The 25,359-nt window shown below is 47.5% G+C and overlaps 1 protein-coding gene across 1 annotated transcript in view; it reads left to right on the top strand.

The window, feature by feature from the left end:
* The window catches only part of CSMD2 (CUB and Sushi multiple domains 2), a 588,341-nt gene that overhangs the window by 190,012 nt on the left and 372,970 nt on the right, over positions 1 to 25,359 (top strand). The window lies entirely within an intron of this gene.

Here is a 25,359-nt window from a genome sequence, read left to right as displayed (position 1 = left end):
TCTGAGGAGCCTAACATGTGCCAGGCAAATATTATCAGGGACTAGGAGTGCAGAGAGTATAATATAATTAAGGATATCGATGAGGTGTCAGGTACCAGGGTCTGTTTTAAGTACACTGTCTGTACTTCCTTCTCAACAGCCCTATGAGGACAGTGCTGTTATTATCATCCACATTTTATAGCTGAACAGATTGGGACATAGAGAGGGTAAGTCCCACATCTAGTAGGTGGCAGAACTGGGCTTTGAAACCAGACAGTCTTGCCGCAGAGCCTGCTCTCAGTCACTCCATGGCGCCCCTTCAATCTCAAGGATCTTACTGTTTAGAGCAGTTGTTCTAAACCCCAACTGCACAGTAGCACCACCTGGGGAGTTTGTAAAAATCCCCATGCTCACCAAGACCCTCAGACACTACATGTATAATACAGAATAGAAAAAGGCACAGCCACCTTGGCAAAAAAGCCTGGCAGTTTCTTAAAAAGCTGAACACACACCTACCATCTGACCTAGCCATTCTACTCCCAGGAATTTCCCCAAGAAAAATAAATTCATATGTTCACACGAAGACATGTACCTAAATGTTTATTGCAGCTTTATTTGTGAGAACTCCAAACTGGAAATAATGCAAATGTCCATCAACAGGTGAAAGAATAACAGAACTGTGGTAGGTCTATCCAGTGGAATACTATTCAGCAATAAACAAGAATGAACTACTGATACAAGCCACAGCATGGACGAATCTCAACTGAATGGATTATCCTTGGCAGAGGAGACAAACAGAGCACATACTTTATGATTGCATTTATATAAAATTCTAGAAATTGCAAACTAATTGAGAGGGAGGGAAAGCAGATCAGTGGTTGCCTGGTGAACGGGGGGATAGGGAGGAGTGAAGGGAGGGGTTACGGGGGTCACAGGGAAACTCTTGGGGGTGACTGATACCTTCATTATCCTGATTGTGGTGATGGTTTAAGAGGAGTGTACACGTTAAAATTTATCAGTGCACTCTGTAAATATGTGCAGTTTCTCATATGTAAATTATAACCCCAACAAGCCTATAATAATAATAGTAATAGTAATAATAATAATAAAAAGCCCCATGCTCAGACCTGATCCCAGACCAGATAAATCAGAGTCTTTGGGAGTAGAACCCAGACATCGGTCATCAGTATTTTTAAAGTTCCCCAGAGATTCCAATGGACCTCAAGGTGCAGAAGTGCCACTGTGGGGGGTGGGGGGGACAGATGCATTTGCAGATGGTAGCTATTCAGATTGGTGAGGGGCTCCAGAAAGGGGCTTTAAGGAAGGGAGTGACAAGGCCAGGGTTGTGTTTAAGAGAGCACTCTGGGAGAACCAGGGTGAGGAAGACAGGATTTAGACTCATCCTTTTGACAGCAGGATCTGGGTTCTCAGGGGGCTGGCACTTGGTCTTCCTTCCCTCCTCAGTCATTCATTCGTAGATATTCACAGATACTTACAGAGGACCCACGTGCCAGACACTGGTCTAAGCTCTAAGAATAGGAATGAACAAAACAGACAGAAACCTCTTCCCTCATGGAGCTTACATTCTAGAGAAAAGAAACAATGTCATTACATGCACTGTGTGAAATGTTAGATGCCTATAAATGCTATGAAGAAATAGAAAGCAGAGAACAGACATGGAGGGCTAGGGCTGGGCTTTGCAATTTAAACAGAGTGGTCAGGACAGATCTCACTGATAAGCTGACATTTGAGGAAATACCTAAAGGAGGTGAAGAGTGAACCTTGTTGATCTTTGGGCGGGAGATTCCAGGCAGAGAGAACTGCAGATGCAAAGGCCCAGAGGCAGGAGCAGGGCAGGGGCAGGGGCAGAGAAGGAACAGTTTATGTGTGGCCTTGGAGGCTGCTGAAAGGACTTCAGCATTTACTCTGACTGGGAGCGAAGCTGCTGGGAGCGAAGCTGCTCGAGCATTCGAGCAGAGAAGTGCTAATAAATCTACTCCCGCAGAGTTGTTTGTAAATCTGATGTTCGTCAGGTGAATTCTGCTTAAGCTCCCCTATGAGGACCCAGGCTGACCTAAGGATTCTTGCATAGAAGTGTCTGGGTGCCACAGAGCAGATGCGTTAGCACAGACATTGTACACGCTTTTCCCAAATTAAACTTTTACATGACCTCCCCAAACGCTGAACCCTTCTGGGTGAGAGAGCAAGCCCCTCAAATAGCAGCATGCCCACAAACAGAGCTCGTTGCTCCTCCTCCGGGGCTGCTTCCAGGCAGATCCGCTCACCCTCATGAAAGGTGGATGAAGCCTGCAAAGAGGGAAGGAAGCGTGCAGGGAAGATGTCAGATGTGAGTGAGGCTGCTGGGCCCTGCAGTCAGAGTCCTGAACAAAGGAGCCCGAACATTCTGTCTCTAGCCCCAACCGCACAACTTTGCTGGAATGATTTCCATCTCATCCAGCCTAAACATCTACCTTAGCATTTACTGAGTCCTTATTAGATGCCAGAACCTGTGATAAGTGTTTTTTACATGATCTGTCTCATTTAATTCTCTCAACATCCCCGAGTCTTGAGAACTCCCATTTCACAGATGAGGCACCTGAGGATCAGAGAGGTGCAGTGTATTTCTCAAAGTCACACAGCTAAAGTAGTTGCCCCAGTCTGTATTATTCCCGAACTGTGCTTGGAACCACTACATGACATTGCCACCCTCTGCCAGCTGTCCCTGAGATGCTTATGTCCATTGCCTTCCGAACAGGACATGGCACACTAGGCCAAGAGACTCCATTCCCAGTGAGCACAGCTCTCTAGCCCTCCATTGCATAATGGGACTTCAGTGGCAGGCTATGGGGAAGAGGGCTTGGGACCAGGCTGGGCTTGAACTAGGAAGAGTGACCAGGTTGCAGGCCCTCATGAGGGTGACCAGCCGCATCAGCTACAAAGCCTCAGATGTCCCACTGATATACCTGCAGTGGGTCTGAGAACAGGCAGGGAAGCTCCCCAAGCCATGGAGTTCTGAATGCTCTGTCCTTTGAAAGTAGGACTTCAGCTGGCAAGTGAGGAATTGGCAGGGGAGGGGGCTGATGCCCTTCATCACAGTGATGGACTGGATTTAGTCTTAAGGACTGGCACTAGCTGGGGACAGGAGAAAACGGGAGTAGATGCACTCAGAAAGCCTATCCCAGGGTTTTCTGCACCAGCAAAGGTATCAGACAAAGGATGGGAGTCATGGCCCACTTCAGAGCCCACCTGTCATGGTCACGCTCCCTGGATCGCTGCCTCCCGGTAACCCACTAATTCCAGAGTTGCCTTCAAACTAGATATGTCCCCAATCAGTGGCCGCTTTCTAAAAATGTCATTTGCACAGACTTCTGCTGAACACTGAGAAAGAAATGCAAAACTCTCATCCTCTAGAGAGATCCTGCTAGCTGGGAGAGGAGGCGTCTGATTCCTGAGCTCAGAAGGGTTGGCAAATGAGTTTCTGTTTCCATGGGAAGTGCATGCCACCCTCTGGGCTCCCGTGGCACCCAGCCTGAGCTTCTGTTTCAGCACCCCCTTGCCTCCCTGTAATGATTGGCCTTCACATCTGTCCCCCCCGACAAAGCCATGAGCCCCTTGAAGGCAGGGCCTGTGTCTGATCCTTGTCCCTGTCCCCGATGCTTGGCACAGGCTGCTCCACAGAGTTATGAAATAAATTAGTGAATAATTAGGAGGAAACTGCTTCCAGGGAGCATCAGGGTTCCAAGTGAGTGGTCTGATGATGTCTGTGTGAGTGAATCCAGCCCCCGTGGCTTTTGTGTGTTGAATAATTGAGTGAGGCATGCCAGAGGCAGAGCAGATGTAAGATTTCTCCACCTCTGACAATTAAAAGACAGTTTCCAATACATAGCTGGGGGACATGAGGCCAAGACCCATCCTGGGGGACTTGTCCTCTGGGGATTCCCAGGGGCTGACATAAGGGGGAGGTTGGTGTGGGGCGAGGCGCATAGCTTGAGGTGGAGGAAGGCAGACGGCACAGCCCTGGGAATACCTGGGATGACAAAAAAGGGCTGGGGGCAGGGGCAGGGCAGGCCCACCACTGTGGACCAGTTGGACCTCCTGGGACCCAGAGGGTTTCTGTCATGCAAGGACCAAGATTTGGAAAGGAGCCAAAAGTCAAGTTAGCAGCCAAGGCTTCATTCATTTATTTGACACATGCCCACACTGCTAGGATCCAGCAGTGAGTAGGACAAAGGCCACTGTCCTTACAGAGGTTGACTTCTGGTGTGGAGACAGCCAGTAGGCAAGGCAACCAAAATATAACCTAATTTCAGACTGGGAAAAGTAGAAAGCAGAAGCAAAAGCAGGGTCAGGGAAAGAGAGTGGAGACTTGAATTATTTGGAATAGGGCAGTCCCAGAAGGCTTTCTGGAGGTGCTGACACCTGAGCAGAGACCCAAGTGATGTGGACTAGGGAGCTCTGCAGGCACCCCCAAAGGCCCCGAGGTGGCTCTAAGGTTGCCATGTGAGCACCTGCCTGAAGGCTCACACGGAAGAGGTCACGGGCACTGGGAAAAAAAGGAGGCAGGGTGACCAACTGTGCTGCTTTGCCGTGACCAAGGGTTTCCAGAGCAAGACACTTTCAGTAGTAAACCTGGACATGTTCCTGTCAAACTGGGACTAAATTGGTCACCTATAGATAAGGCATGAGGACATGCAGGGCCACTTCTAAGGTCGTGGTGAGGATTTGGGGTTTTCTCCTATGTTTGATGGGAATGACAATGACTCGATATTGATTTAATAAATACCGTGGAGTGCCTACTCTGTGCCCGGCACTGTGCCAGACCATTAGCAAGGATGCGGCGCACACATCCCTGCCTTCATGGAGCTTTGCGTTTCTGCGTTCTTCTCACATTGGCAGTTAAGCCAGCGGTGGCCCTACATCACCACCTGCCTTCTCTGTGGCATTTTCCAGCTAGGCTCAGGGTGAACAAAGAAAAGCATCCATGGTCGACAGAATAGGTATTTTTCTTTTTCATCTAGATCAGCAGGACACTACTTCCAGACATCATTTCATTGTGCCCAGGAGAAGTGTATGTTATCTGATCTTATGTCACAGTCCAGGTCACCCTGAAAGTTGTGCACTGGCTCACTTCTACAGGGTACCTGCGTCACAAGGTCACAGGGGAGTTGAGATAAGTGGGTAATTACAATGCAGCATGGTAAGAGCCATGGTAGCTGTATGGACAGGGAGGTGTAAGACCCCCACTCATGAACATCTGGTAGACCCTAAGTGTATCAGCCTCCTATTGCTGTGTAGCAAATTGTCACTTCCTGTCTTGCACTTTCTGTGGGTCAGAAGTCTAGGCACAGCTGAGCTGGGTTCTCTACTCAGTCTCACAAAACTGTAATCCAGGGGCCAGCTGGGGCTAGGGTCTTATCAAAAATATGGGGTCCTCAAGGTCATGTGATTGTTGGCAGAATTCTCTCCTTGCAGCTGTAGAAACATGGTGGCTTCTTACTCAAGGTTGGCAGAAGACTCTGCTGCTTCAAGTCTCTGACCTCGAAAACCTCAGAGCTCAGCTAATTTGGCCAGGCTTACCCAGAATAATTTCCCTTTTGATTAACTCAGAGTCAACTGATTGGGGGCCTTAGTTACATCTGAAAAAAATTCCTTCACCTTTGCCATATAATCTAATTATGGAGTGACATCCCATCATATCCATGAGTCCCACCCAAGTGTAGGGGTTTATGGAGGTGGCACCAAGGGGTGAGACTCTTGGGGGCCATGTTAGAATTCTTCTTTCGCACACTAACCATGTAAGAAGTGCTCCACACATACCAGCTCATTTAATTCTCAGAACAATGCTAGGAGATAGATATTATTATTGTCCTCATTTTACAAGTGGGGAAACTGAGGCAGAGAGAGGGTAAATAATAAGCCCAAGGTCCCACAGCCAAGAGGACCCAGTGCTTTGGCAAAGCACAGCCTCATAGAATGAGGATCCCTGTGGCAGCCAGGGAAGGAGGAGGGAAAGGAGCCCACCAAAGTTCTCAATGCTGTTTCATAAAGCGTTGCCATGGAAACCCTGCATGCAGCATCACTTAAAGAGCTGTTTGATTATTTTTTCAGGATGGCGTCTGCAGGCGCATAGTAGCAGCACAAACACACACACACTGTGGCTGAGTTAATGGGTCTAGCAGTGGGCACGTGGCAGGAGATCTGAAAGGTCTATTGATAAAAGAGTATGCTCAATGGCAGGATTAACGTTCTGGTCAGTGTCCCTGCTGCAGGGAACCCAGATCCAGGAACCGTTCAGGTCCTGATGGTCACGGTGCTGTCAGTCTTCAATCTCTGTGGGTCCAGAGAACAATCTCTCTCAGTTGCGCCCCTCTGTCTCCTCCCACTGGGCCTACAGTCTTGGCCCCAGCCCTGCCACACCCTTCCTGGGCCTTCTCATATCAGTAATCTTGGTGCCTCTGCCCAAACAGGAAGTGGGATAGGACAGTGTAGAATTAATGGACAGTAAGCCTGGACATGCAGACCTGCAAAGCCTCACTCACAGCCCCTTTGATGAGTTCCAGCTCCCATCATGACACAGAAAGTCCTGGACACTTAATGATCTTGTCTCAAATCTTAAAGCTAGGGCTGGCCTTGGAGATCAACAAGGCAGGAGGTTCAGGGTGATAATTAGAACCACAATGATAATCATAATGATTGCCATCTAGTGTGACTTCTTGCCGGGCCCCACACGAGGTCCTTTGTGTGCATTATGTCTAATTGCTCATTTGTCAATTTTTTCAACAGATATTTACAGAGCAATGACTGTGCCATGTTCTGGGTATCCATTAACGAATGGGTTAGACGGGTCCCTGCTCGTATGACGCTTACATTCCAGTGGGGGAAGACGGACAGTAAGCAGAAGGGAGGAAAACAGCCAGGTGGGGTAAATGCCATGCAAAGAATTAAAATAGAGAGGACCTGCGGGGCTTCTTTGATTTGTGTGTGAGGGGAGGCCTCTCTGAGGAGGTCATAGGTAAGTAGATAGTTGCTTAGACATTTGAATAAAAAGCTGTGCCAGGAGAGGGTGCAGCTAATGCAAAGGCCCTGAGGTAGGAACTGGCTTGGTGAGCCTGAGGAACAAAAGAAGGCCCCTGTGGCTGGTGAGGAAGAAATAGAGGGCACCAGCAGAGACTGGCCAAGTAGACGCTATAGGTCCCAGTAAGGAGGATGGGTTTTATTTGAAAGAAGATGAGATGCCTTTGGAGGGTTTTAAGCAGGGGAGAGACATGCTCTAACTTGTGTTTTAAAAGGTCGCTTTGGCTGCTATGAGAAAAATGGTTTTTGTGGGGCAAAAGTAAATCAGAGAGTCCAGTTATAGTAGACCTTTGCAGACACCAGGAGAATGTGATGGGGGCTTGGACCACAGAGGTAACCCAGGAGCTGGAGAGAAGCACCTGGATTCAGGTATGGTCAGGGCTGGCTGATGGTTTGGAAGTACAGGTCGGGGAAAGAGAGGATTGTGGAATATTGCTAGGTTTGTAGTCTCAGTGACAGGGCAGATAGAGCAACTCTACTGTGTATTGTTATCTGCACTGCGTAACTTAAAAAAGCAGGTCTATGATGCCTGACACATGCTATAACATGGATGAACCTCGAAGACATTATGCTAAGTGAAAGGAGCCAGTCACAAAAGGACATTGTATGATTCCGCTTATATGAAGTACTTAGAGCAGTCAAATTCATAGAGACAGAGAGTGGAATGGTGGTTGTCAGGGGCCAGGGGGGAAGGGGAAATGGGTATAGTGGTGTCACTTTTGTAAGATGAAAATAGATTTGGGGATGGATGATGGTGACAGTAGCACAGCAATGTGAATGTACTTAATACCACTGAACTGTACACTTAAAAATGGTTAATATGCTAAATTTTATGTTATGTGTATTTTACCATTATTTATTTATTTATTTGCTAGCCTGTACAGGGATTCAACACCAGACCTTGGTATTACCAGCACCATGTTGTAACCAACTGAGCAACTAGCCAGCCTATTTTCCCATAATTAAAAAAAAATAAAAAACAGGCCGAGGATCTCACAGCTGATAAGAGGCCAAGCCAGGTCTGAACTGGGCCCAGCAAAGTCAGATCTGGTGGTTTTACTGTTGTATCACCCTGTTTCCAGGAACACAGGGCCCCCACCTGAAAGTGAGGTCACCCATGGCATCCGCTTCCAGGTGGGTATCAGCCCCCACCTTCCGTGTGTGTGGGCACCAAGAGAGGACACCAGCTGCCAGGTGTGGCTGGTTTGACACCTGCAAGTAGGATTTTTTTTTTTTTTTTTGGACTGGTAAGGGGATAGCAACCCCTGGCATGGTGTGGTCTGCACCACGCTCAGCCAGTGAGCACACCAGCCATCCCTATATAGGATCTGAACCCGCGGCTTCGGCGCTACCAGCGCCATACTCTCTCGAGTGAGCCATGGGACCGGCTCTGCAAGTGGGATGATTGAATGAAGTGAGGAACAGTAGAAAGTAGACCTAGTCCCAGCACTTCGTATGTCTAATGGTATCAGCATGTACAAAGCAGCCCTTTAGACATGATGGTGACACAGATAACACGGATGGCACAAGTGTCAGCTCCCACACGTTGGCATATGTGTGCCAAGCCCTTTATGCGTAGCATTTTATCCATCCTCACCCTAACCCTGCAGTGTAGGTACTTTCGTTCTCCCTGTTCTACAGATGAGAGTACGGGCTAAGTGACAGTAACAGACTGTGCAAGGCCGCCCGCAAGTAAGTGGGAGTAGAAATCCAGAGCTTGGGCTGTCGGCCTCCAGAACCTCGATGCCTTTCTAGTAATGACCGAGGTTAAATGAGGAGACTAATTAAGAAGGTACAACAGCGCTCGCTCCTCCGTGTTCTATTTTTTGGGCCAACTTGAAGGGACACCGAGTAATTATTTCCTGGAATGAGCATCCTCTGCCCAGGCTGCAGGATGCTCCACGCTCGGTCTCCCGTGTGGAAGCTGACGCCGCATTTGCCTGGCGACGAGTCATGACAAAGCTGGGCACACTCTTGCCTGCCCCACTCGCGCAGCACCTCATGAGAGGAAAAATGAGATAAAACAAAATCAAGCTGAGCTCCTAACTCACATTCCATCTCTGGCAGCTCCTTGATGATAAATCATTCTGGAATTGGAAATGAGGCAGGAGGAAAGCGGGTGGAGACCTGGGCGGTGTGGCTCAGTGGCCCGTTTCCACCTGGGATCCTCCTCTCTTCCTCTTGGGGGCCAGTGAGATGCGGCCCACGGGTGATGGACGGGGTGGCTTTGCCCCTTCCTTCTCCTTTTTTGTTATTATTATTTTTAATCATGGCAAAATATACATAAAATTTGCTGTCTTGACCGTATGTATTTATTTATTTGTTTGTTTGTTTATTTATTTATTTATTCATTCATTTTTGGTTCTGGCCAATAAGTCAACCATTTTTAAGGGTACAGTTCAGTGACATTAAATACATTCACTTGTTGTTGTGTAACCATCACCACTACCCATCTCCACAACGTTTTCATCTCCCCATACTTGAACTCTGTACCCTTTGAATACTAACTCTCCATTCTCCCCACTGCCCCTGGTAACCTCTATTCCACTTTCTGTCTCTTTGAGTTTGACTAGTCTATCTAGGTACCTTATGTAAGTGGAATCATACAGTGTTTGTCTTTTGGCTTATTTCACTTAGCGTAGTATCTTTGAGGTTCGCCCATGTTGCAGCATGTGTCAGAATTTCCTTCCTTTTTAAGGCTGAATAATATTCCACCGTACGGATATACCACATTGTGTTTATCCATTCCTGTGTTGATGGACACTTGGGTTGTTTCCACCTCTTGGCTGTTGTGAATACTGCTGCTCCGAACATATCTCCTTCTCCTCCACCCCAGGCTTGGCCATGGTTGTGTATAATCGTGGGTATTTGGGAGGCCAGGGTTATGTCAGCATCCCCCACACAAGACTGCCACCTGCACACCCCTCGTCTGGCCTCACCAGATCTTGCTCTGGGCCCTGCAGGTTTCTATAGCAACTCTGTGTCAATCAGCTGTGAAAGGCAGTCAGATGTAGTGGTTTGAGTCCCAGCTGTGTTACTTACCAGGTTAATGACCAGTTAGTTCATGTTTATGGTCTTAGTTTCCTCGTCTGTAGAATCTACTTCACAGCTAAGGGGAGGGGTCGCAGGACATGACACTAGCCCTTGGTCGGTGCCAGGCATCCTGCTATGCTGGGTGTTTTGCAGGGATCATCTAACTGAGTCCTCACAACTATACTAAGAGGTAGTTTTATTTTTATCCTCATTATAGATGAGGAAATTGAGTCTCAGGGAGGTGAAGAGCATGCTCGAGGTCCCTCACCAGTGAGCAATGGTGCTGGGATTCTGAGCTCTGGGCTTGTACCACACAAATGAGGGCCAGTCTGATAAATTCTGGACACAGTCATAGCTGGCTTCTGGGTTGATGAAATCAATCCATGCCCTGAGGGAGCACAGTCAGCTTTCACAGTCCAGGCCCTTGTTAGGCCTGGACATTTGAGCTTGAGGCTGGGCTGACAGGTCTGTCGCACCAAGCAAAACAGTAGGGATACATGCCTGACCTCAGGAGTCTGTGAATCCTGTCTTCCTGGGAAGAGGGTCCATGTGTTTCATCATTTCTCAAAGATCCCTGACTCTAAAATGGTAAAGACCCATTTGGATTCTAGCCCATGGATCCCAGAAAGAGCCACAGACTCGAGAAGGCCTCTGAGCAGCAGAGACTGTGTTATGCCGAAAGTTCCAGGAAGGCAAGCTCCATGGCGAACTGGGCTGTGGTGGTCAAGGAAGCACGCCGAGCCAGTGCAGGTGGTGGCTGCAGGCTGGACAGACCCCGCCGGGCTCGGGGGCATGTGAGGGAAGCCACTGCTGGCTGTTGGGCAGAGAACGGGAGGCTGGGCCATGGTAACCAAAAGACACCACATTTATGTGACTCAGTGAATTTGAGTTTCTTTCCTCCTCATGTATCAGACCTGGGCAGGAGCTCGGTTTGAGGGGTAGCGCTCCTGCACGTGGTAATTCAGGGATAAAGCCTCCTTCCATCTTGGAGACCCATAGTCTAGGGTCTGGCCGACTACACCCAGCCACCGTGGAGAGAACCTGGAGGGGCCTGCATGGAGATTTGCATGGGCCAAGCCTGCAAGGGGCCTATGTCACTTTTGCCCACATTCTGTTGGAGAGAACCTAACTGTGAAAAGTCTGGGAAATGTTGTCTAGCCATATGCCCAAAGGAAGGAAGACTATATTTGAAATGGGCAGCTAGCTTTTTTTTTTTTTTTTTTTTGCCACATGTGGCCATTCAGCAGGGATTTGCTGACATCTTAGGAACAGAAGAACTCACTGAGGAGAGTTCATGAAAAAAAGGGTTTATGATAAACATGCAGCAGGCACTCTCACAGAAAACTAAGGATACCAAGGTTGCCGTCCACTTATTTATTCATCCGTTCATTCATATAGTCATTCATTCAATGAATAGTTTTTGAGCATTTATTGCGTGTTGGCCATGGTGCTGTATACTGGAGTACAAAGGTGAAAAAAGCCAGACAGGGTCTCTGTTCTCATGGACTTTACGTGTGTGTGTGTGTGTGTGTGTGTGTGTGTGTGTGTGTGTGTGTGTGTGTGTGTGTGTGTGTGTGTGTGTGTGTGTGTGTGGATAAACAACAACAAAAACAATTAGAACATGTAAAATAATTAACCTTGCTGTAAATGCTCTGAAGGTAAAATAAAGGGTGATGAGACTGAGTAATTGAGATTGGGTTAGCTGTCAGGGTAGGCTTCCCTAACATTTGAGCTGAGAGCTGAAGGATAAGCATGAGTGAGCCTGCAGAAAGTGAAGGACAGAGCACTTCTGAGCATGGGAAAGTTGTGCAAAGGCCCTGGGGCGGCGAAGAGCTTGACCTACTTCAGGATCATCCACCAGCACTACCAGCATCCTTATTCAGATTAACTCTCTGCTCTGTTACTCTTCCTCTGTTTGATACCACTGGTCCTATCACTGAACCTCCACATTCAAGGGCTGTGTCCAGTCCCCTTCTGGCTTGAATTCTCAGTGGCATTTCACACATTGCTGGACAAATTGTCATTCTCAAGATCCTCGTGGGTACCATAGCCTCTTGGTCCTATTTGTAAGAGTTTCCTAGGACTCAGACCTTAGCTCTGTCCTTCCTGTTCTCCCTGCCTTTGCTGCCACAGCCTCCCCACCAACTCCTCGTGCTCAGTGTCTTCACGGAGGCCTGAGAAAGCACACAGACAACTCGACTATGTGAGATGGGGAGGGTTCCCCAGAAGTGACATGTGAACTGCATCTTAAAAGTTTGAGCAGGATGTTGCTAGATGAGGATGGACAGAAGAGCATTTCAGGGAAAGGGGACAGCAAATGCAGAGGCCACAGAGCATGAAAGGGCATGAAGGAGAGGTCAGGGAAGTAGAGGTGATAATCCCAAAGGGGCAGAAGTGTGCATGGTTGGAGGGGTGGGGGGAAGGATGGAAGTACTGGGAGAAAAACCTGGACAGATGGCTGAGTCCAGATTGTGAAGGGCTTCGAATGCCTAGCTAAGCAGTAGACAGTTTGTTCTGCTGGCATCAAAGAGCCACAGGAAGCTTAAGATTGGTGGCCAGGCTTGTTTTACAGGCAGGTGAGTGTGGGAGCAGCGTGCGGGACTGGAGAAGGGAGTGAGAGTGGCGGGTAGGTAGGAGAAGCCGGGAAGCAGGTCCATTGTTCCTCAGCATCCAGCGATGTAAGTGCAATGCCTAGCACAGAGCAGGCCCCCGAATGTCACTGAATTTCATAGTCTCACCTCCTGGGGGTGGGGGGAAGGGGCTGCACTCTGGGATGGGCTCTGGTAGTTTCTTAAATACAAGAGCATCTTCTCTAGAGTATAAGTGTAATAAGGGCAGGAAAGATGCTCATTGTTGGACCCCTGCACACCAGGAGTGCACGAAGACATTGGTTAAACAAGTGAATGAATGAATTAGCAGCTCCTGTAAGCCTGTAAGCCTCCTGAACAGATGACAGAGTGACTGAGAGTGCCCCTAGCATTTAGATGATTCTTGTCACTTTGCTCAAGGGAGGGCAGAGAGAACTAGGCCTGCTTGGGAGCCCCCCTCCAGCCCTGGAGATGCGAGCTAACAGATTGGCCTGGGAAGTGAAGGTAGGAAGGTCAGAGACCCAGCCAGTGTCAGGCAGGAAGGACTGTGGGTCAGGTTGTCAGGTAGAGGGCAAAGGGGAAGGAGAAATTGGGGTCTTCAGGTGTCTAGAAAAACATCCAAGCCTCTGGGTGATGCTGACTCCAGGCTGTCAGCAATTAGGAGCCCGAACTGACAGCTTGTCTGTCTTTCATGAACCATCACAGTGGCAGAATGACCAGGTCAGCAGCAGCTCTTTGGAGACATAGAGGGAGGTACAGGCTGTCTGGGGATCTCTTGTCCCTGTCCTATCCTGAGTGGGAGGGAGATGAGGCACACAGAGACCTGGTTCAGGACTCTATCTCCATGCATGTGCCCTGCACCCCTGGATAGTTGCAGGCCAGGTCTGGGGGGCAGCATGCAGCTCCCTTGATTTCACTGGGGGATGGGGAGGGGTCTGGTAACTCCTGTCTCCCAGCCCCGAATCCCTGGGGCTGTCAGCGGCCCAGCCTTTGCTATAACATCAAGTCTTACCCAACTACACCAGCCACTGGCTTCTCAACTCTGTCTTCCTTGATCCTCATCCTCAACAGTCTCTCCCACGTAAATACCCATGTGCCACACCCCCACATCCCCGCACCTACCCACGTAACCACACATCACATACATATATGAGTTGTACATATAGAGAGATACACGTGCACATTAACAGTAACACACACATGCCCCTGTTGATACACACACGCACGCACACACAGACACACACACACACACTGGCTGGAAGTTCAGTGTTGCTGGAACATTCGGTGTGAGGGGGAGACAGTGAGGGGTACAGCTGGAGACATGGGCGAGGCCAGCTCGTGGAGGAACTTGAGTGACATTCCAGGGAGTTTGAGTCCCGCCCTGTAAGTGATGGGTGGGGAGCCACGAAAAGGCTTTAAGAGGGAAGATAATGATATATTAGTTGGGTGGCGCATGGGTTGGACTGGGGCAAGTCTGAAGGCAGAAGAGAGGTTGTCTCCAAGTCCAAGAGGAAAAGGTGAGATAGGTCAGGCTGGCACAAGCAGTTGGATGGGAGGTTGGGGCGGGGCAGATACGAGGTGTTAAAGGAAGCAACTCTAGAGACTGGATGTGAGATCAGATGAGGCTTTGGCTTGGGTGGCTGGATGGATGACGGGCCAGTCCCAGATGCAAGGAACCCAGGAGGAGAGAAAGGTTTGGGGCAAGAGCAAAAGGTTGGTCCAGGCCATGAGCAGTTGGAGGCATCTGAAAAACTTTCACGTGGAGAAGCCTGTAGGTAGCAAGACCTGGGGTCTAGAGTCAGGAGGAAGCACTGGGCTGGGCCTGCAGGCAGAAATTTAGGAGTCAATAGCACTAGGGACAAGAGGCTGGGAAACAGAAACATGCTCCTTGGACATGTGCCAGCACCACTACCTGGAATGTCCTCCCTTCTCTGCCAAGACCAAACTGCATGCCTCTTCCAGGAAACTTCTCCGAATTATTCCTTCCCATCATCCCCAAAGCTGTGAGCCATTGGCTGGTGGGCCCGAGGAGCACAGGGCAGCTGAGGAGGGGGGCAGAGAGGGGCAGGGCCCAGTGATACACAAGGTCGCCTCCTGCATTTCCATAGTCAGCCTGGGGCTAGGTAGGGCCATTAATGAATTGTTCTTATCTTTGTTAGGAGGTTTTTCAGACTTGAAGCAGCAGGCCCCTGCCTGGCTCCATAAAAGTTGTGTGGGTCCAAGTGATGCCACCTGCCTGGCAGAGCCAGGGTTGGCTTCCCATGTTCCAGCTCCCGGGTCCCATCTGCTCTGCCCAGCTACTGTTCCCAGCCTCTCTGTTTCAGCTCCAGCTCGGAGTCCACCCTCAGAGTCTGTCTCCAGAGTCCACTCTCCTCAACTGTATGCTCCTCCTCTGGAGGCAACTTTGCCAGGATTGGTTCAGGGCTGAGGCTCCAAGTGACAACCTCCTCTCTGCAACTGGGCAGGGGCGAGATCCAAGCATGGCTGGACCTGGCCATAAACCTCCAGGAGCCTGGGCCTGCCAGGCCTGAGAGTCATTCTGCCCCAGCCAAACAGAAAGCACACTCTGCTATAAAAGTTGTGAGATGGAAAAAAAGAGCCTATCCCTTTGCCCTTCTGTAGCATATGCTACATTCAACTGCAGGTGCCAAGTTCACCTCTTTGGTAAGAACTGATCTTACCACCAGAAGTTACTGACCAATGGGGCCTGGAGAACCTCAGGCCATTTCCACTCCCAGAAAAATATAGGTTTGAATGTGCTAAAGGGGGATCATGTTTTAAAAAAAACAAAAAACAAAAAACGCATGTTAATCTAAAAAGCTCTATGTAAATGCCAACTATCATGGCTATTGTTGCTTTATAATGATGATGATTAACCAGGAAAGTAACGAAATCCAGGTCTATCTTATCTCCTCCCAAAGTCTATTCCTCAGACAGTTTAGAGATTCATAGGTGTTTCTGAGAGAAAAATAAAAAAGGGAAGGGAGTGATTCTGTAGTCAAATTTTTGAAAATTCTGGAGTACGCAAGGTTAAACAGGTTTCTCTCCTGCTAAAAGTTTCAGATAAACTCATAAGCACTGGTTTCTTCAAGACGATGGAGTTGCTGCAATATTTTTCAAAATTACTGACACACCGAATGTTTTTCTCATGGAATTTATTTCTCAGTCAGTGTTGTTGTGTTGAACACACTTTGGAAAACATTTCTAGGCCTCATTCTGCAATTAATCAAATTCAGTGTTTTGCCGTGTTTCCCATAGTGTACCCACCACTGATGCTCCTTGTGTTTTTCTGTGTAGACAGGTCTGATAATCTCTCTGCTGGGGTGTGGTGGGAGCAGGGAGGGCTGAGTGGGGTGTGACAGGGCAGGGGGCTGGAGAAGTTAACAGGCTGCATCATGGAGAACCTTGTGCCAGCCTAAAGCTCTTCATCCGAGGGACTAAGGCCTGCTACCGCCTCCTGAAACAGGAGCCACACATGTTATTGGATTGGGAAAACTGAGCTGCCCTTAGGGAGTGATTGGAGGAAGAAGGAGGCAGCACAGCTCACCGCTCCCCTGGAACCCTGCTGTACCCCAGACCTCCTCAGATCATACCCTGGGAGGCTCTAAAATGTCCCCCTCTGCATCCACTCTCCTGGCTCAGTGTTAAATTCCTTAAAAGCAAGAGGCTACCTCTTCCCCTTTTCCCAGAGAAATGGCCCCTCCTTTTTTTTATTAGCATATTCATTATTACAAGTCATAATTGTTCTTTATGCCCCTTCCTTACCCAACCAATCACTCCCCAACCTCCCTCCCTCCATATCTCCCCCATCCCCCCATCTCTAGTATCCTTAGGTTTGTTCTCTCCTTCTGAAAGTTCAACGTATTATTATGTTTCTTTTTTTTTTTTTTTTTTTTTCTTCTTCTTTTCTTTTCTTTCTTTCTTAGCATTTAAGAGGAAGAGGCCTATGATGCACAGGAGATGCCTCTTCCTCTTGGGTCAGGGTTGCCAAAATTGGCTAATTAAAATAGATGTCCGCTTAAATTTGAATTTAAAATGAATCATTTTTAGTATAAGTATGCCCCAAGTATTCCAAGGGACATATTTATACTAAAAAAGTATGTGTGTTTATCTGAAATTCAAATTTAACTGGGCATTTTAACTGGGTATTTTATTTGGCAACTCTATTCTGGGGCCTATGCTGTTTCCTTTTTGGTGTTACTTCTAAAGAATCTCAGACAAAAGAGATGGAGCTGTGGGGCCCTTTGGCTAGAGAGCATCGAGGAGAATTGCTCTCTGACAGCCTCTCTGTGGCCCTGCTGGTGGGATGATGGATGTCTTTGCAGCCCCTGCTAGTCTGGGCTGGGGAAAGGGGGCAATGATAGGTCTAAGTGGGTGTGGGTCAGGCACGTTCTAGGCCTGGCAGGGAGAAGGACTCTGAAGGTTCCCAGAGCACTGACCCCATGCCAGGACCACAGTGAAACAAACACAGGCCTTGAGTCCTGGAAGGTTAAGGTTACAACCTGGCAAGGGGCACAGGCACTGGGGTCAAACAGCTTGGGTTTCAGCCCTGGCGCTGATCCTAACCTGCAGTGTAGCCCTGGGTCACTTAGTCCCCCTGGTCCTAAGCTTCCCCTGACCCCAGTGAAGAGGGGGCAGTGCCTCTGTCCTACCAAGTAAGATGAAATAGAAGAGTCCAGATGAAGTGCTGAGAAGAGTGTCCAGCCCATATGAAACACCCAAAAGGCGACTATTATTATTATTATTATTATTATTATTATTACTATTATTACTACTACTAGTAGCTGTGAGACACTTCAGCTTTGTCAAGTCAACTCTCTATTTGGTAAAATGGGGCTCATAACAGCAACCTAAAGAATAGCTGCAAGAACTAAAATAAATCCCACTTCAATGGGAAAGCGTAGGGCTGAAAACATACAAGCCTTTCCCTGCAGCCAGCATAATACTCACCTGTCCCAGGGCCAAACTGTAGGGAAAGGAGATTGAGTTTGGTTTAGTCCTCAAGTGCCAACTCCCTGTGCCTTCCCAGACCCCCTTCCTGCCAGTCACCTTCTGTCCAGGACCGTCTCCGCACAACCCCATCCCACCCTTGACTCCCATTAAAACTGATCTTTCCTTCATTACCTTTCTCTGTTATGGGAGAGAGGTGGATCCTGAGATATAAATCATACACCTGGGATAAGTACAAGCCTGAATAAACACTAGTTCAGAGTCAACAAACTATGGCCTGTGGTCAGGCTAGCTGCCTGTTTTTATAAATAAAGCTTGATTAGAACATTTACTGTCTATGGCTGCTCTCACACTACTTGGAGAAGTTGAGTCATTGCAACAGGGACCATATAGCCTACAGGGCCAGCAACAGCAAAAGTATTTACTGGCCCTTTACAGAAAAGTTTGCCAATCCTATGCTAATTTATTGCTATATATACACATATATAGCTATATATATATAAATATTATTAATATATAATTACGATTAATATATAACATATATTTTTATTTTATATATACATATTATGCATATTTAATTCGCTCAACACATTCTAATTCTGGCTGGTCACTCTCTTGCTGCCGGGCATTAAATTAAATGCTAGATATATAAAGAATACAACACGGTTCCCGCCCCTCAAAGAGTCCAGAGATGAAAATAGACATCTAAGGAAACAATTACACCTAAAGACTCAGCTCCTGTTTGGAAGACAGGGTGTTATAAATGAATGAATCAATCAATTACAATGTTGTGTGACAAGTGCAGGAATTGAAGTGCAAGTAACCCCCAACATAATTCCATCAGTGAAGTCCAAAAACTCCAATCATGTAAAATGTGGGATTGTGAGATTAATTAATTTATCAAAATCAATGAAATGGCCAGAATGAACCTGCCTAGTTAGTGAACCCGTTGTTCCAGGATTCCGGGAGCCAATCACCATTGACATTATGACATTATGTCCTATCAAGATGTGTTCTTGTGGAATCTTATGGTTGATACAAGACATCAAATGTATCAAGGAGGGCTTCACAGAGGAGGTGATATTTAAGTATGGCCTTGATGGATGAGTACGAGTTTACCAGATGAGAACTGGAGAGAAAAGTAAGGTGTGCCTGGGGAATCTGTGGTTTAAAATAGCAATGGTGGAAGGGACAAGGTGGGGTAGCTAGAGAGAAGACAGAAACTGTCCACAAGGAAGGATCATGGAAGGATGGGGGCTGCATGAGTCTAAGCTTTGATTTGTCCTGACAGCAGTGGAGAAATTCTCAAGGTTTTCTATTACTTTTTCTTTGTTTTAAATTAATCTTTCAAATCGTTATTTATTCTTGCATGAGTCACCCAATAGGCCAGAGGGCCTGCATTTGTCTGCAGGCCTTAGTGATAGGAAACCTACTTTTGGCATGTGGGTGCCTGGCGGGATCAATAGGGAAGTGCATGGTGAATGTGCCATTTTAGAGCTCTCACTCGGGCATTGGGGGGATAGTGCATGGGAGGGGCAAGGCCAGCAAGGTCAGAATTGGATGCAGAAATCCACAGGAGAGATGAGACGGGTCTTCAAATGAGAAAGAAGAATAGGGCTAGTGTGACTTATGGAGGACAGGGAATTCCAGGGGAGAAGCCAGGCTTGCTTCTCTCAGAAGTAAAAGCCCAGCAACAGGAAAGGCCCTGGTAAACAGCTCAGAGCTAAGAGAGATAAACCCATCTGGGCTAATGGAATAACTGACATGAATAGGTTACTGTGAATTGTTCTCAGTCTCAGCTCTGCTTTGCAGTCTCCTGCAATAGCCCAGGCTGTATCTCTGGTACTCTGATTCAGTAGGTTCGGGGACAGCGTCTAGGCATCAGCATCTTCATAAAACTCCCCACATGACCCTGATGCTGAAGGTTGCAGAATGGTAAACAGTAACCAAGAGAATGGGAGGGCTTGTGCCTGACAATGGTCGGGGAGGAGCTGGGCAGGACAGGGTCTGCTGACTTGTTGCGGGTGACATACTCCCTCAGAGGCCTGGCACCCCTGCTTTTGTTTAATCGATAGGTAACAGGAAATGTATGGGACCAAGCTAGAGGTTGACTTGCTTGGTTGTCACCCCAAATCCTGCCCCCAAGGAAAATGGGCATAAGTCCCTTGTGAGGTTGTTTCAAGGCACACTAGTCACCATGGATTTCACGTGGGATGACCTAGTGCAGATGGAAAGTATATGGACCCAGCAGCCAGGCACTGATGTGGAAACTTGGTCCTCCTCTCCCAGTGAGCTGTATAGCCTTGGGTAAAATGCCTCAACCTCTCTTACAACCATGCTCATCTCAACGAGGGATAATGGCACCTCTCAATAGGTCATTGGGAGGATTAAATAAGATCATTAAATCATTCAATAAACTTTTATCAAGGTATTAGTATACACTGGGCACTGGTTTGGGAACTGAGACACAGCAGCGCGAACAGAAGAGACCAAAATATGTCTGTCCTCATGGAGCTTATATTGTAGCAAGGTGAGACAAACAATATATAAATGAATGTATCACACATAAATATATATTATATATCATATTTCATATATTTGTATATAAATTTTACATTTTATATTATACAATAAATTTTACATTTTAAATTATACAATATATCGTATATTACATACAACATATTTTATAGTAATATATTGCATATATATCAGATGGGCAGAGAGGAAATGGAGACAGCAAGTATAGACAACTCTTTGGGGATGGAAATACATGCAAAACACCTGACACTAAGGATGGCACAGAGTAGGTGTGCAATAAATTATGTTTTAAAAGGCAAACAGCTAAAACTAAGGGAGTTGTAAAGATCAGGTAAGATAACATGTGATGAGAAGTACCCAGCACAGAGCCAGTACTCCAGTGATAGTGGTTTTTGTTCCTCATCTGGCCTGCTGCCCCCAGTCATTCACACACACACACACACGTGCACGTGCACACTCACACACACTCACGTTTGAGGGTTGTGGGAAGACTAAATCTTTCTCCCTGAATCCTATTTCCAGCTCTCCCACCACTTTGTATCAACTGTGGTCATGGAGATTAAACAAGTTCCTCCATGGAAGATAAGAAATCAAAACATGTGCATTGTGCTTGTCCGGAGAGTATAAACGACTCTTCATTATAATGTGGGAACCAAAGTCTCAAATTAAAAATAAAAGGAGGCATGATGTAGTCTTTGTCGTACTCCACCACAGAGGAGAGTCATTGTCACACAGTCACGGAGAATATTATGTTGATTGGCAAGAGCTGGACTTTGTAGAAGGGACAAAATTCCCCACAGCTAATCTACAATGGAATTGTTCAATGTCAGGCACAGCTTTAATAATATTGTTCTGGGCTGCGTTGGATGTAAATATCCCATGCTTCATTTTGTAAGCAATCAAAGAGAAGCTTCATAGACAAGAGAGAATGAGTGGTTACAGTATCTGTGCCGAAAAACACATGGGCAAAATCGAAAAATCAAAGAACGCTGCGCCTTAGAAAGCCTTCGGTTTGTGGCTTATCTCCCATTTCCTATGTCTGTCCAGCAAATTGCAAATTAGATACATAACAAAAGACCACACTTTAAATGCAGCCCTTGACATTGTTAAAAAGTACAGAATTAGCAAATCAGACTGGAAAAAAAATCAGACTAAGTCTGGACAGTCAGGTAATCGCCCCTTCATCTTGCCACAGTGCCTAGAATGACGAAGACAAGGAATCTCATTTTTTAAGCACTGCAGTATGCTTGCGCGCTTTGCCTTTGTCAGAAGCAGTATCAGGACCTAGATTCACAACCCAGCTCTGCTGTTTTCTAGCTGTTGTGGGTGACATACTTGGTCTTGGGCAAACAAGTTACTCAAGCAGTCTGTGCCTCAGTGTTTCCACCTGTAAAATGGCGATAATACATATCCCAAAGGATTGTTTAGAGGATTAAGTAAAATAAACTTTTAGCCCAGGACCCAAAACATACCAGGCATCAGTAGTGGGTGTTGTAAATCTAATTTTAATCTGCACAACAGCCCTGTTATGGGTTGAATTGTGTCCCCCAAAAAGATATGTTGAAGTTCTACCCCCAAGTACCTGTGAATATGACTGCATTTGGAAATATGGTCTTTGCAGATGGTCCAATTAGGATCGGATCATTAGGATGTGCCCTATCCAATGTGACTTGTGTCCTTAAAAAAGGGGGAAATTTGGACACAGAGACACAGCAGGAGAATACCATGTGAACATGGAGGATTGGAGCGATGCATCTACAAGCCAAGGAACACCAAAGATTTCCAGCAAACCACCAGAAGTTAGGAAGAGAAAAGAAAGGATTTCTCTTCAGGTTTCAAAGGGACAGTGGCTCTGCTAAAAACCTCTGTTCTGAACTTCTAGCCTCCATAACTGAGAGACAATAAGTTTCTGTTATTTTCAGCCACCCAGTCCTCTGTTACAGTCCTAGCAAACTAATGCAGCCCCCTTTGGGGAATAAAAACTATCCCTATTTTCAGATGAAGAATTGAATCCCAGAGAGGTAAAGTTGACCTCTCTAGCTCACTCAGCCACAGGTGGTCAAGCTGGGATTTGAACCCAGGCCTCTCTGACCACAAAGTCTGCCCTCTCTCCATTCACTGTGTAGCCTCTCAGGAGCTGAGATTGGGATAAAAAAGAAGGTAAGGTTGGAAATGAGCCCCCATTCATTACACCAGATCCCAGTGGAGGCACCTGGTCAGAGTGGTCTGATTATGAACAGCTCATTAAGTAAAGAGCAGTGAGTGTTTGAGAGTGACTTTTTAAAAAGAATCGACTTTTATTTATAGTGACGTTCCAGTCATTAATTTCAAAGGAAGAAAGCCCAAAGCAGAAGCAGGTTCATTAAAAATTTGACATTAGTAATTTAATTAAATTGGGTCTTTGCGTCTCATTGCGGAAAATGAAACGTTAGTTCTACACCAGTTCTCAGCCTATTTCCCCTGGTTGGCTCCCTCCCCTCACCTTAGCTTGCTTTCTTCTCCAAATGTTTACCTGACCTACCCCTCCCTCCTCCAGTACTCATAAACACACACATCAGTTACTGCCTCTCCTGTAAGCCAGCAGCAGGAGATCATGGGAAACTCCAAGTGAGCCAGCAGCAGGGGATTGTGGGAAATGCCAACTGAGCAAGCAGCATGGGATTGTGGGAAATGCCAATTGAGCCAGCAGCAGGGAATTGTGGGAAATGACAAGTGAGCCAGCAGCAGGGGATCATGGGAAATGACAAGTGAGCCAGCAGCAAGTGATTGTGGGAAACACCAAGTGAGCTAACACCAAGGGATCATGGGAAAAACTATGTAAGCCAGCAGCAGGGGATCATGGCAAAACACCAAGTGGGCCAGCAGTGGAATCATGGGAAATGACAAGTGAGCCAGCAGCAGGGGATCATGGAAAACACCAAGTGAGCCAGCAGCGGGGTATCATGGGAAATACTGAGGGGCCTACAGGCAGCAGGATAAAGGTAAATCCTTTCATCCAAGTCATCTCTCTTGTCAGAGGTAGAAAATAGGCAAGGAAGAACTCTTCAGTCCTTAAGATGAACTCTCACAAAAATACAAGCCTCTGAGGGCAGGGACCACAGCTATATTCCCAGTGCCAAGCACAGTAGGCCCACAATAAATTTCTGTTGCCTGACAGAATCAATACATGAATGAATAACTCCCCCAAACAACTGACTAATGAACACACACGTGTCCCTACAAGTGCCAGGCACCGTGTCAGTCCCCAGGATACACCCCTGAACCAGACCAGGCCCCTGCCCTCATGGCCTTGTGGCCCAGTGGAGTGAGAACATCTGCTACTTTTTGAGCACCTACTATGTGCCAAGCACTCTGCCAGCCATGCATCATTAATTATCTGTAACTCCCTCCACTGCTAGATGTTAATGGCCTCACTCTTTTTTCAGTTGAGGAAATGAAAGCTCAGAGAGTTAACAGAACTCAGAGTCACACAGAGTAACACAGTGATAGTGCCTGGTTTCATACCCAGTTTAGCCATTTCTCTCTACACGAAGTTGTTTCCTCTCAGAAAGGAAGCAGAAGGGAGAGGGAAGGCCTTCTTTCTGAGGGTTCTGTGATCATCAGCACTAGAAGACAGGGTCCTGGAAGGTAGTTGCCCACAGCAAGGTGGGCAGGAAGAGGGTGCTGCAAGTGCTTAGGAAGCCCTCTAGAGTCCAGGCCTGCCTGTCTCCACTTCCTCATCATGGCCACCCCACCCTCTCATCCCAGGCTCCCTGAGCTCCTAGGTTATCTCCAGCCTCAGGGCCTTTGCACATGCTGTTTCCTCTGCCTAAAACAATTTTTGGCCTAGCTACTTCTTATTGATCTCTCAGGGCTGAGCATAAATGTCACCTCCTCCAGGAAGTCATCTCTGACCTCCCCCAGCCCCAACTGGGTTTGGTCCCCTGCCTGGTGCCTATCCCATCATAGCACTTAGTGTGCCTTTAATTGTGCACATCTCCCACTGGACTGGGAGCTTAGATTCATTTGTGTAGCACTCACTGTACACCAGGCTCTGTCCCAAGCACTTTGCATGGCTGAACTTCTTTCTCACAGCAATGAAACCAACGTGAGGAAGGTGGTGGTGTGATCCCCTTCTTAAAAATGAGGAAACTGAAGTGCTGAGAGGTTAAAAGACTTGCTTAAGATCCCACAGGTAGTAAAGTATTGAGCTGGGAAGTGAAGCCAAGCTCTATGGCTCCTGAGTCTATGCTCTCTACCACCCTGCAGTACAGCTTTCCAGAGACGGCCTTGATAAATCATCTCCGGGTAGATTAAAGGAGAGGTGCCTGGACAGCGGTCAGTGTGGCAGAGACCCCTCATCCTTGCCCTATTAAGGCATCCTGGAATGGGGGGAGGTGTGACCTTCAGAGCACAGGCAGTTTCAACTTGGCTAGAAAGGCAGAAGGCAGGGGGAGCTGCGTCAGGTGGAATGGGTGACTTACAGGCACAGAGGACCAGTGTCCTCCCTCCCTCCTCTCTGGCAGGTCACGACGCTCTTGCACACTGGCCAAGACCATTGTCTCTGGATAATGCGAGTGCTCTTGCAGCCGGCTGCAGTTGCTCTGGCTCGGCCACACACTGAGTGTTGTGCTCCCAGCTCCCATTTTCCCCTTTCAGCGGGCCAGGCTAGTGAGGACTCAGGTTCTTGTCTTCCTGCCTCACTGCCTGTTCCATCATTCACCAACCCCTTCAGCTACCCTGCTGGGCCAAAGTACCCCTGTGCCTGCCAGGACAGATCACACAGGAAAGGACATTGGATTTAATGAGCACTTACTTGATGCCATGCTCTGTGTCCCTTCCCTGGTATTTAGTGAGAAGGAGTTTGGAGTCTGAAATCAGGGCAACCATGCCCAAGAGATGAAAGTATTTTCCCTGGGGTTGCATCTCTAGTGATCAGGATGGACATACTTCACAGCCAAGGCCATGCATTAGAGAAAGTGAGAAACCTGGCCAATTGTAAGTCTCAAGTGTGGCCCCTCCTTAAAGTGTGACCTCTTTCGAGTAACCCATTCTCAGGGTATCAGCAGCTTTGAAAGGCAAGCAGATTGCAGTGGCCAATCCCATTCTACAGAAGAAGAAATGAGTCCCAAGAAGGCCAACTGGCCTAGGGAGGTGCTGCTAGGAAGCAGGGGTCCAGGCTCAAGCCCAGCTCACGGGCTGCATGTCTCTTCTCACA

The sequence above is a fragment of the Cynocephalus volans genome, chromosome 8, assembly GCF_027409185.1.
Source record: "Cynocephalus volans isolate mCynVol1 chromosome 8, mCynVol1.pri, whole genome shotgun sequence".
Taxonomy (NCBI): Eukaryota; Metazoa; Chordata; class Mammalia; order Dermoptera; family Cynocephalidae; genus Cynocephalus; species Cynocephalus volans.
Note: the sequence above shows the minus strand (reverse complement) of the source record. Positions and strands in the feature narration are given on the sequence as shown.